The sequence below is a fragment of the Microtus ochrogaster genome, chromosome 16, assembly GCF_000317375.1.
Source record: "Microtus ochrogaster isolate Prairie Vole_2 chromosome 16, MicOch1.0, whole genome shotgun sequence".
Lineage (NCBI taxonomy): Eukaryota > Metazoa > Chordata > Mammalia > Rodentia > Cricetidae > Microtus > Microtus ochrogaster.
Window position 1 is genome coordinate 36087797 of NC_022018.1, and position 8700 is coordinate 36096496.

Sequence of the window (8700 nt, forward strand, 5' to 3'; positions counted from 1 at the left end):
AACTATTCTCTCCCCCTCTCAGTTCCATGGAGACACCTGCTGGACTGGCATTCATAGTGCTACAAACATCAGAATTATTGGTCAGTATTTACAAATTAACACACAGATCAATAGACCTCTCTCCCCAAGGGGCTTACCTCCCAACCTCTGGGAACTAGGTAATATGCTACCTTCCACAGAAAAAGAAATTTCGCAGAAGTGGTTAAGATCTCGAGCCAAGGAGATTACCCTTATTGCCAGGTGGACCTACGTCATCACAGTTCTCAGAAGAGGGAAGCCGGAGGCCAGAGAGAGATGCTCGGCTGCTCTACACATGATCAGAGGAAAGGCTGGTCTCTGGGCTGAGGAACACTGGTAGCTGTTAAGATAGGAATACAGAAACCTTGGAAACAGATTCTCTTTTAGATCACAAGGTCAGACTTTTGACCTTTGGAATTGTAAAACAATCTATGTGTGTTGTTTAAAGACACTATGACTATTATAGCAGCAATATAAAACCACACACGGGAGACCTGGCCATGTTAGACACGGGTCCTCACACAGAAAAATAATTGTGGGTGTCCTCATCCAGGGAAGATCCTCGCTTGCTATTGAGTCCTTTCCTATCCTGTCACTTCATTTAGTTATATTTTACCTTGCCGACTGAGGCTTCTGAGCATGGGGCTTTGGGTTGACACAATTCTACAAGAAACTTGGACCCACTGTCAAAAGTAGCAGGAAGCAGAAACACCAGCTACCCTGGCTCCAAGGCTGTGAACTCTATTCTGAAAGGCTTTCACCTGGGGAAATGAGTACTGATGGATGGGGAGGGAGGAATGTGAGCGCTGAGAGACTTTGCTAGGATTCTCCAGGGGTATCATGCAGCAACTTCCTCCTGCTGAAACCGTCCATTCTAGAGGGAGGTTAGCTCCTTTTTCTAAGGATCAAAAGATGGAAACAAAGCATATGGAACTCTCTCTCTCTCTCTCTCTCTCTCTCTCTCTCTCTCTCTCTCTCTCACACACACACACACACACACACACACACACACACTAAAAGTGTGTGTGTGTGTGTGTGTGTGTGTGTGTGTGTGTAAAGCAGAGCTTTCTGAGTTGTGCCTGTGAGGGAGAAAGGAGTTGGGATAAAGGATGCTTGAATACTTAACACCAGTGGTGCCGAGGAAATCTCCACTCCTGATTAGACTTGTATTTTGCATCTTCAAGGAGTCATGTACTTGAATGCTCATTGCTTTAGACGATGTTAAGCTGATACATATGAAAAGCAAGTCTGTAAGAAATGTCATTATAAAGAAAAGATGTTAGATTTTTTAAGTTATATCCTGATTATTTTGTCTCTAAAGCACCTTGAAATAAACATTAAATATCTGGAAATTTGAATTTGTATCGCATAAAGATTAACTTCACAGTTAAATAGTCAATATTATCATCTCCGGGGCTACTAGTGCACAGCAATGTGGATAAGAAAGTCTCCTTTGGAAATTATAGTGCAAAATATACCTTCTTTTGGACAGGAAATTATTTTATCATGGAAACTATGGCAAAAAGTCTTCCTCTTCTGCATTCTTCTTCCTCTTTTTGAAAATACTGATGCTTTAAGGGCATGGTTATAATTTTCTCTTAAAATTCCTTTAAAAAGTTTTTAAATAAAGATTTACCTTTTAGGAAAAATCTTTCAAAGCCTACTTGAATATTCCTTTTCCGGTCTTTGATGAGTGATACACCACACAATTCAGTGTCATGGTTATCTCATGGATAGTGATTTTAACATACTGGGTGTGGACACATCTGGTGCCATTCTGTGAGGGGGTTTTGCTTTTAGAATAGTTCTACTTGTTAGATAGTAAAAGAAAAAATAATATCATGAGTCAATATAAAAAATACAATAAATTATTATTTATTAATATATTTATATTGTACCTGTTTGGCTCCCCCTTTCTTTTTAGTATATTTAGTAATTTGTTTTCTCCCTAAGGCATAGGCTATCTAACAAAAACCCATGTACTAGTCATAAGAGACTTAACTTTCAAGTTGTTGGTCAAAGGAGTCTTAAGAGATTTCCAGAACAATATAGGCTATTGCTATTACCTTGGGTTTCCTACCATCAGTTAGGATCAAGTCTCTGTTTCTGAAGATACCATACATTTCAGACACAAGACTCAGAAGAATCAACCTAGATGTGGCCCCAATACCTCCTTCCTGAGGACTAGCCTTCATGATACCAGAAGGAGCCCCACAAGCTGCCACGGGAGGGAAACAGTCAATATTCCTACTTAGCTATGAAACCTATGAACCACAGCAATGACCAAGATGTCATGATGTCCCTAAAGGTGCAATAGTGCCACTTACATCTCGGCACTCACCATCAGCTGTCTAATTTGACTTAAGGACTGTTAAACAGGAGGGAAATCATGCCTGATACTATAAACCTAGACAATTCTCCAGGGCTAGTGAGGTCAGAGATCATGCAGGAGCCTATTACTGACACTCTGCTTAATTCCTTAATTAATTAAACACACAGTTTAATTCCTGCTGCCTTCTAACCTCCTATTCTCTCACTCAGATGTATACAGGTAAGTGTAGCTCTCAGTCCTCATCAAAGGAGCTGCTTTATGAAGAAGACACAGGTTGTCTTAGTGATGAAGATACTGTTTAAGCCATGGGAAGCAAGTCAGTAAATTGCACTCGCTTGTGGCCTTTGCATCAGTCAGCTCCTGCCTCCAGGTTCCTGCCCTGTGAGTTCCTTCAGTACTGGACTACACTATGGAAGCATAAGCCAAATTAACCCTTTCCTTCCTAAACTGCCTTGGTCATGCTGTGGAACCACAGAGATGAACCCTTGAGCCAGGAGCGGGAACAAACTACTCTAAAAAAAAAAAAAAAACCCAGAAAGAAAAATAAAAAAATCGACTTCTCGTTGCGGGAAAGAATGAGCTGAGGAGCAGAGCCTGAGCCTCATGGCTTCCTTCTCCATACAGCTCAATCTGCCCTTTCCTGTCCCCCATTCCAAGCCCGTTATAGGTTCATAGGTCTTTGTGAACAACAAAATTTGTCATGAACTCTTTGGGGGTATCCTTGTTTAACTGATAAGGTGCCAACTCCTTTCTCTCAGAGCTATCCTGCAAATAAATGCCCAGGGAGAAGTCCCAAGCATCTCTTATCACTGTGACCTGGGGCCTCCTTGGCATCTGACCCTGCTTTGACCAATCAAGCCTTCTGGTGGGTCCGTGCTAAGGCAGGAGGCTATCTACCTCCCTCTAGTGGATAAAGAAGGGACTGACAGTAGTACCTGTGCTTCCAAGGAGGCTGAGACCACAGCCATCAGGTTGCTGGCAGGAGGAAGCTAGACTCAGAAAACAGTTATATGTTGTTTTCTTTTTTTTTTAAAGTATGAATCTGCGCTTGCCTAGTCAAGCACTGTGCTTGCTGTCACAAAACCTGAGTAGTCACAGGAGCAAGGCTAGTTCCTGGAGCTGGTCTCCTCTACTGGAGAGACAGAAAGCTGCACCTACACCGAACATTCTAGAAAGGCTGATGGACTAATTAGAACTTTATGGAGTAGAGAGATGTTGGAATGCTGCGGATCCAGACTGTACTAATATCTGAGGCTGACTTGCCCCCTCCATAGCTGTTTATAGCACCCCTCCAGGTGGGACTCAACATTCTTGAAATGATTATGTATATTCTTTTGGAATATATGAAAAGATCCCTACCGGTAGTTCATCAACCCCAAGGCTAAGAGTGTCACCAGACAGCATCTGGAACCTTTAACAGAGATCTCTCCACTTTGTTGTAAACTACCTACCTGGTGTTTGCTTCAATCCTTTTGAAAGTGTGCTGGTTCATGATCTGCTGTTGTTCTGTTACTATAGAAACTTGGTGGAACTGTCACTATGTTGGAACATGGAACTTGAGGTAAACTAAATTTTTTTACTTGGCCATAGTCCCTCATATTTGGCTCCAGAATAATCTATCTCTTATCCCCTTTCAGGTGAGAACAGTGTTTTGGTTTAGTTTTGTTGTTGTTGTTGTTGTTTGTTTGTTCCTGTTTTTATTTGTTTTGTTGCTGGTCCCCCCCACCCCCCACTTTGGAAGTGAAGATAGCCTTTAACTTCTGTATCAAAAACACTTCAAACACTAGGCAGGCATTCTTACATTTGACAAATAATCAAGTGAACTACCAGAGTTCACAGAACCCCGAGAGAATTAAGAACTAGACTGGCATCAGGGCTCGGAGTTGTCCAGCCGCTAGCACAGGTAGCACCTGCCCTCTCGAGACAGCATGCCCTAACTGTTATCAAGTATTCTACATGGAGACATCCAAAATCAGCTCTGACTGGGCCGTGAGGGAGAGCCCGGAACTCAGGCTCAGTGCCTCCCCTACTCCCCCCATCCCCATTCTCTAAACTGGTCAGAAAGAGTCAGCCTACCATGTACGCCATGGTCCTCAAAGCTTGTCCCTTCAGAATCCCTACCAAGCCTCCTCTGCAGTCAACAGAGCCTCTATGTCTGGGGTGCCTCCAAGTCTTACCTCCTGGGAGAAGAAGAAAGCTGGGAAGTGCAAAGGTCACAGGGGAGTGAGACCAGAGAGAGGCCAGCTGGACGCTAAAAAGCAGGAGCGGCCGCGCAAGCGCAAGCAGGGTCCCTTGGGATGCGGCTTTGCGGCACCGACTCCACTCCAGCGTCACGCCGGGCCAACAAGGTTACACGTTGAGCTTTCCCTTTTGTGGATCCTGTCCCAGACATGCTCATCTAGCAGGGTGGGCTGAGAGGGAGGATGAGAGGAATCTGGGTCCCTCCCCTCATCCTGCCTCCTCCTTGCTGCCCAAGGTGAGCACTTTTGCACGTCATTCCCACAGAGCACAAAGGGCACAGATGACAGATGGTACATCCCATTGGCCGTTCTAGAGAGGTTCCAAGGCGGTTGGGCACTGGAGACAGGTTCCCAGAGCAGCGCTGGTCTTCATCCGGTCAGGAGGGACAGCGAACTTGGAGCTGTGAGCTCAAAATATTGATACCTAACTGCCAATTAGATTTTAGAAGTAAGGGTTTGGGGTGGCGGGCATGAATTGTTTAGTTTTATTTTAAGTGGGTGAATGTTTGCCAGCACGTGTGTATGTGTGTCGTGAGTGTGCCTGGTGACCAAGCAACCCAGCAGAGGGCATGGGATCCTGAAACCAGAGCTACAGATGTTTTTGATGGTAGCTCACCATGCCGGCACTGGGAGCCTAATCCAGGTTCTCTACAACAGCACCCAGGGCTCTTAACTGCTGAGCCAGCCCTCCAAAATAAGCCTGAGCCCTTCGTGGTGGTGCATACCTTTAATGTCGGTCGTGGTGGTACACACCTTTAATGCCAGCACCCAGGCTGTGAATTTGAGGCCAGCCTGGTCTACAGAGGGAGTTCCAGGATAGCCAAAGATACACAGAGAAACCCTGTGTCAAAAAACCAACCAACCAATCAACCAACCAACAAAAAACAAAAATAAACCTGAAACAGAGATTCAATCTCAGTTTTGTTTTTCATAAAACAAGAACACTCATGGTCCTCTTACAAGGTTGGTCTAAGACCTGAAGGTAATAATGAGTTTATCACTGCCTGTCTGTGTCATTTCTCCCTTAGAGACTCTTAAATGCGAGAAGGTTCTGGCAAGTGCTTCAGCATGAATGAATGAAGACATCGCACTAAGGGAAATAAGCGAGTGGGGGGGGGGGTGAGGGGAAGGCTGCCTTGTGAACTATTTGCTTTCATGGATTCCCTAGAGTAATTGGGCTCAGGGTGAGAGGTGGGGGAAAGGGCAGCATTTCATGAGTATATAGTTTTTACTGCAGATAAGAAAAGTTCTGGAGATGAACGAGGTAGATGCTTATGCTCTTAATGCTACAGAACTGCACACTTTAGATGGTTCAAATGATAGCTTCTGTATTACGTATACTTTCCGACACTGACATTCATTAACCACTCTAAACCTCGAATGACTGGTCATTGATAGATATAGAATATATCTATAAATATAGATATAATCTATAAATATATAAATATAATCTATAAATATATGTCTATAAATATAGATATAAAGAATAGACGTAAGGGAGATCACGTTGTGGTGGCATATGCCTAATAGCACAGCACTCCAGATCCTGAGGCAGGAGGATGGAGAATGGGAGACCAGCCTGAGCTATACCATGAGATCCTTTCTCAAAATAAAAATAAAAATAAAAATGAGAGCGGCGGGTGAAGCTCAATAGGACAGCGCTCACTTAGCATCTAGTGGGCCCAGGTGATATATACATGGGAGGAGGGAGGGAAGAAACACTGGCAATTACCCAAATTGAGCTCCTGAAGAAGATACAGCACCTTACTGAAGCGATATAGCACAGCATCCCAGAGCTGTTTTCCTATCACTAGAAAGCATTGGGAGGGCAACCACAGCCTGGGGGAAAGAGAAGTCCCATGCGCCGTGTGCTTGTCAGTGAGCAGCACAAGGGAACAATGCTACCGCTCTTTCCTTTTGTCCTGGGAAATTCCCTGGCAAAAGTGTAAAGTGTGGAGTTCTAGAATAGTCAGACACAGTGCGAATCTTTGAAATGATTTGTTCCTTCTGTCCCCCATTTATAAAATGTAACAAGAGTCTTTGGAGACATAATGCTCCGTGCTGGGTAATAATGGCCTTTGTAGCCATAGAAAAGGTTGGTGTCCTCATTTTGACTACCTTATACGTCCTCTAGCAAGAAGAGGCAAGCTCTGTTAGATGGAGTGGTGGCCAAAAGTGGTCCTCTCCACTCTAGGCTGGATTGAAGAGGTGGGAGTCACGCATGACTGGGAGGCAATGCCATCTTGCCTTAACGAAGAAGCTGTACAGACAGAAATTGCTGCTGATCTGGACGCTGAGCAGGCTTTGTAAGTGAGCTTAGGATGTCTGGCGATGGCTCTCAGTTTCCAAACAACTTCTCTCTACTTTGTTTCCTTCCTAGGGTGCCATCAAAGTACTGCTGGTCAATCCCTTGGGTGCCCCGAGAGTCTGAAAAATGGCAGCAGCAGTGATTGTCCGACTGATCCCTAAATTGCACTCGGTGGTCAGCAGGGAATCTGGCTACTACATTGGCCGGCAGCTGTGGTTTGGGCTGGTTGTCTTGTATGGCATGGTGTTGTATGTGGCCCACATGCCCTGGGTCCACATCAAGGAAGATTTCATCTGCAGTGGAAACATCACTTTGCCATGCCTGATAAAGTGTTTCGAGAAAACATTTTCTGTTCCTGTATTGGGAACATGGTACTTCTTCTACTTCCTGTTCATAGCGCTCTTCTGCCTTGTGGAAGTCTTTATGGCTCAGCTCCGGCAGAAGGAGGTCAAGGTGATGAAGTCCATGATGCCCATGAAGTCCAGGTCAACGGACTTAGAGGAAGGCTCAGTGGTGCTGGAGAAGCAGCTGAGCCCCTCCTGGAGGAGATCTATCCTGAATTTCCATCAGGAGAAGATGCTTCTGCTTCTGTACCTCCTGTACTTCCTTCTGCAGGCCACCTCCCAGGGTACATTTTTACTCATCCTCCTGTTTCAACAACATCCCCTGGTGAGACATGGCAGCACCCACTGCAGCACCAGCAGCTGCCCTGGCCCCTACCGCTGCCTCACAAGAGCCTCAATGGAGAAGAAAATGTCCATCTACCTCCTCGCCACCATGTCCGCCTCGATTGTCATCCTCGGCGCAGGTTTCTTTGTATACGGCATCTACCACTATCTGCTGAAGGACCGTGCCACTTCCAGGGTGCAGAGTTCTTGATATTTGTGAGAGACAATACCTTCCTTCTTTAGAATCCTTTCTCTCTTACATAGGAAGTTTATGTTCTTCTATAATATTTTTTATATTTGGGGCAGGACTACCTCCTGCTGATTTTAATGTTTGTTCCTCCAAATTAAGCATCGTTCTTGTTTTCTTTCTCTAGGACCCAGTTGGGGGTCATCTCACTCTGGAAGCACGTGAGCACACCCCACAGCTGACTGCCAGGCTCTTGTTTCTCATCAGTCCATTTCCTCCACACAGTCACAATCAAGGTGGATGCATCGCTTTTCCCGCATCCTAGGAAGAGGTTTGACTTGTAGGCACTACATGTCACATGTCACACGTCAGCATGGAAAGCCAGCTTTGAGCCTAGGATTATGTTCTCCCAAATATTCATGCTCTAGGAGCCTCCTCCTCCTCAGGATTGTCTTCCCTGGCATTGAAGCTTAGTTCTGAAAAGCAACGTCAATTTTCACTTTTCTGTGAGTCCTATAGAAGAGATGAGCAAGGTGGGACAGAGTCCCAGGTTATATATACTCAGACCCATCTCAGATCAGGGCAACATCTTAGTCCTTTCTAATCAGAGACAAGGGATCCTGAACAAAACTAGCTCCTCCCAAGGTGTTGACAGCCTCAGGGTGTTCCTCGAAGAAAGGCACCAAGTATCCACTAGATGGGGTCTATTGGATGGGACTTCTTTGTCACCCTGCAATTGATGAGGTGGAGGACTCCATGTCCTATTAATAGTAAGACTGGCTTCATGGGCTGATCATCCATTTTTATTGCCCTAAATGGACAGAGCTGGAGAAGGGACCTATTACCAAATCTTAAGGCCATGAAGCATGGAACGCGGAGGAAAGGGCAAGAAAAAGGAGGTGGCTGGAGACGTCCAATATGTACAGGTTGATGTGAGGTGGCTGGGG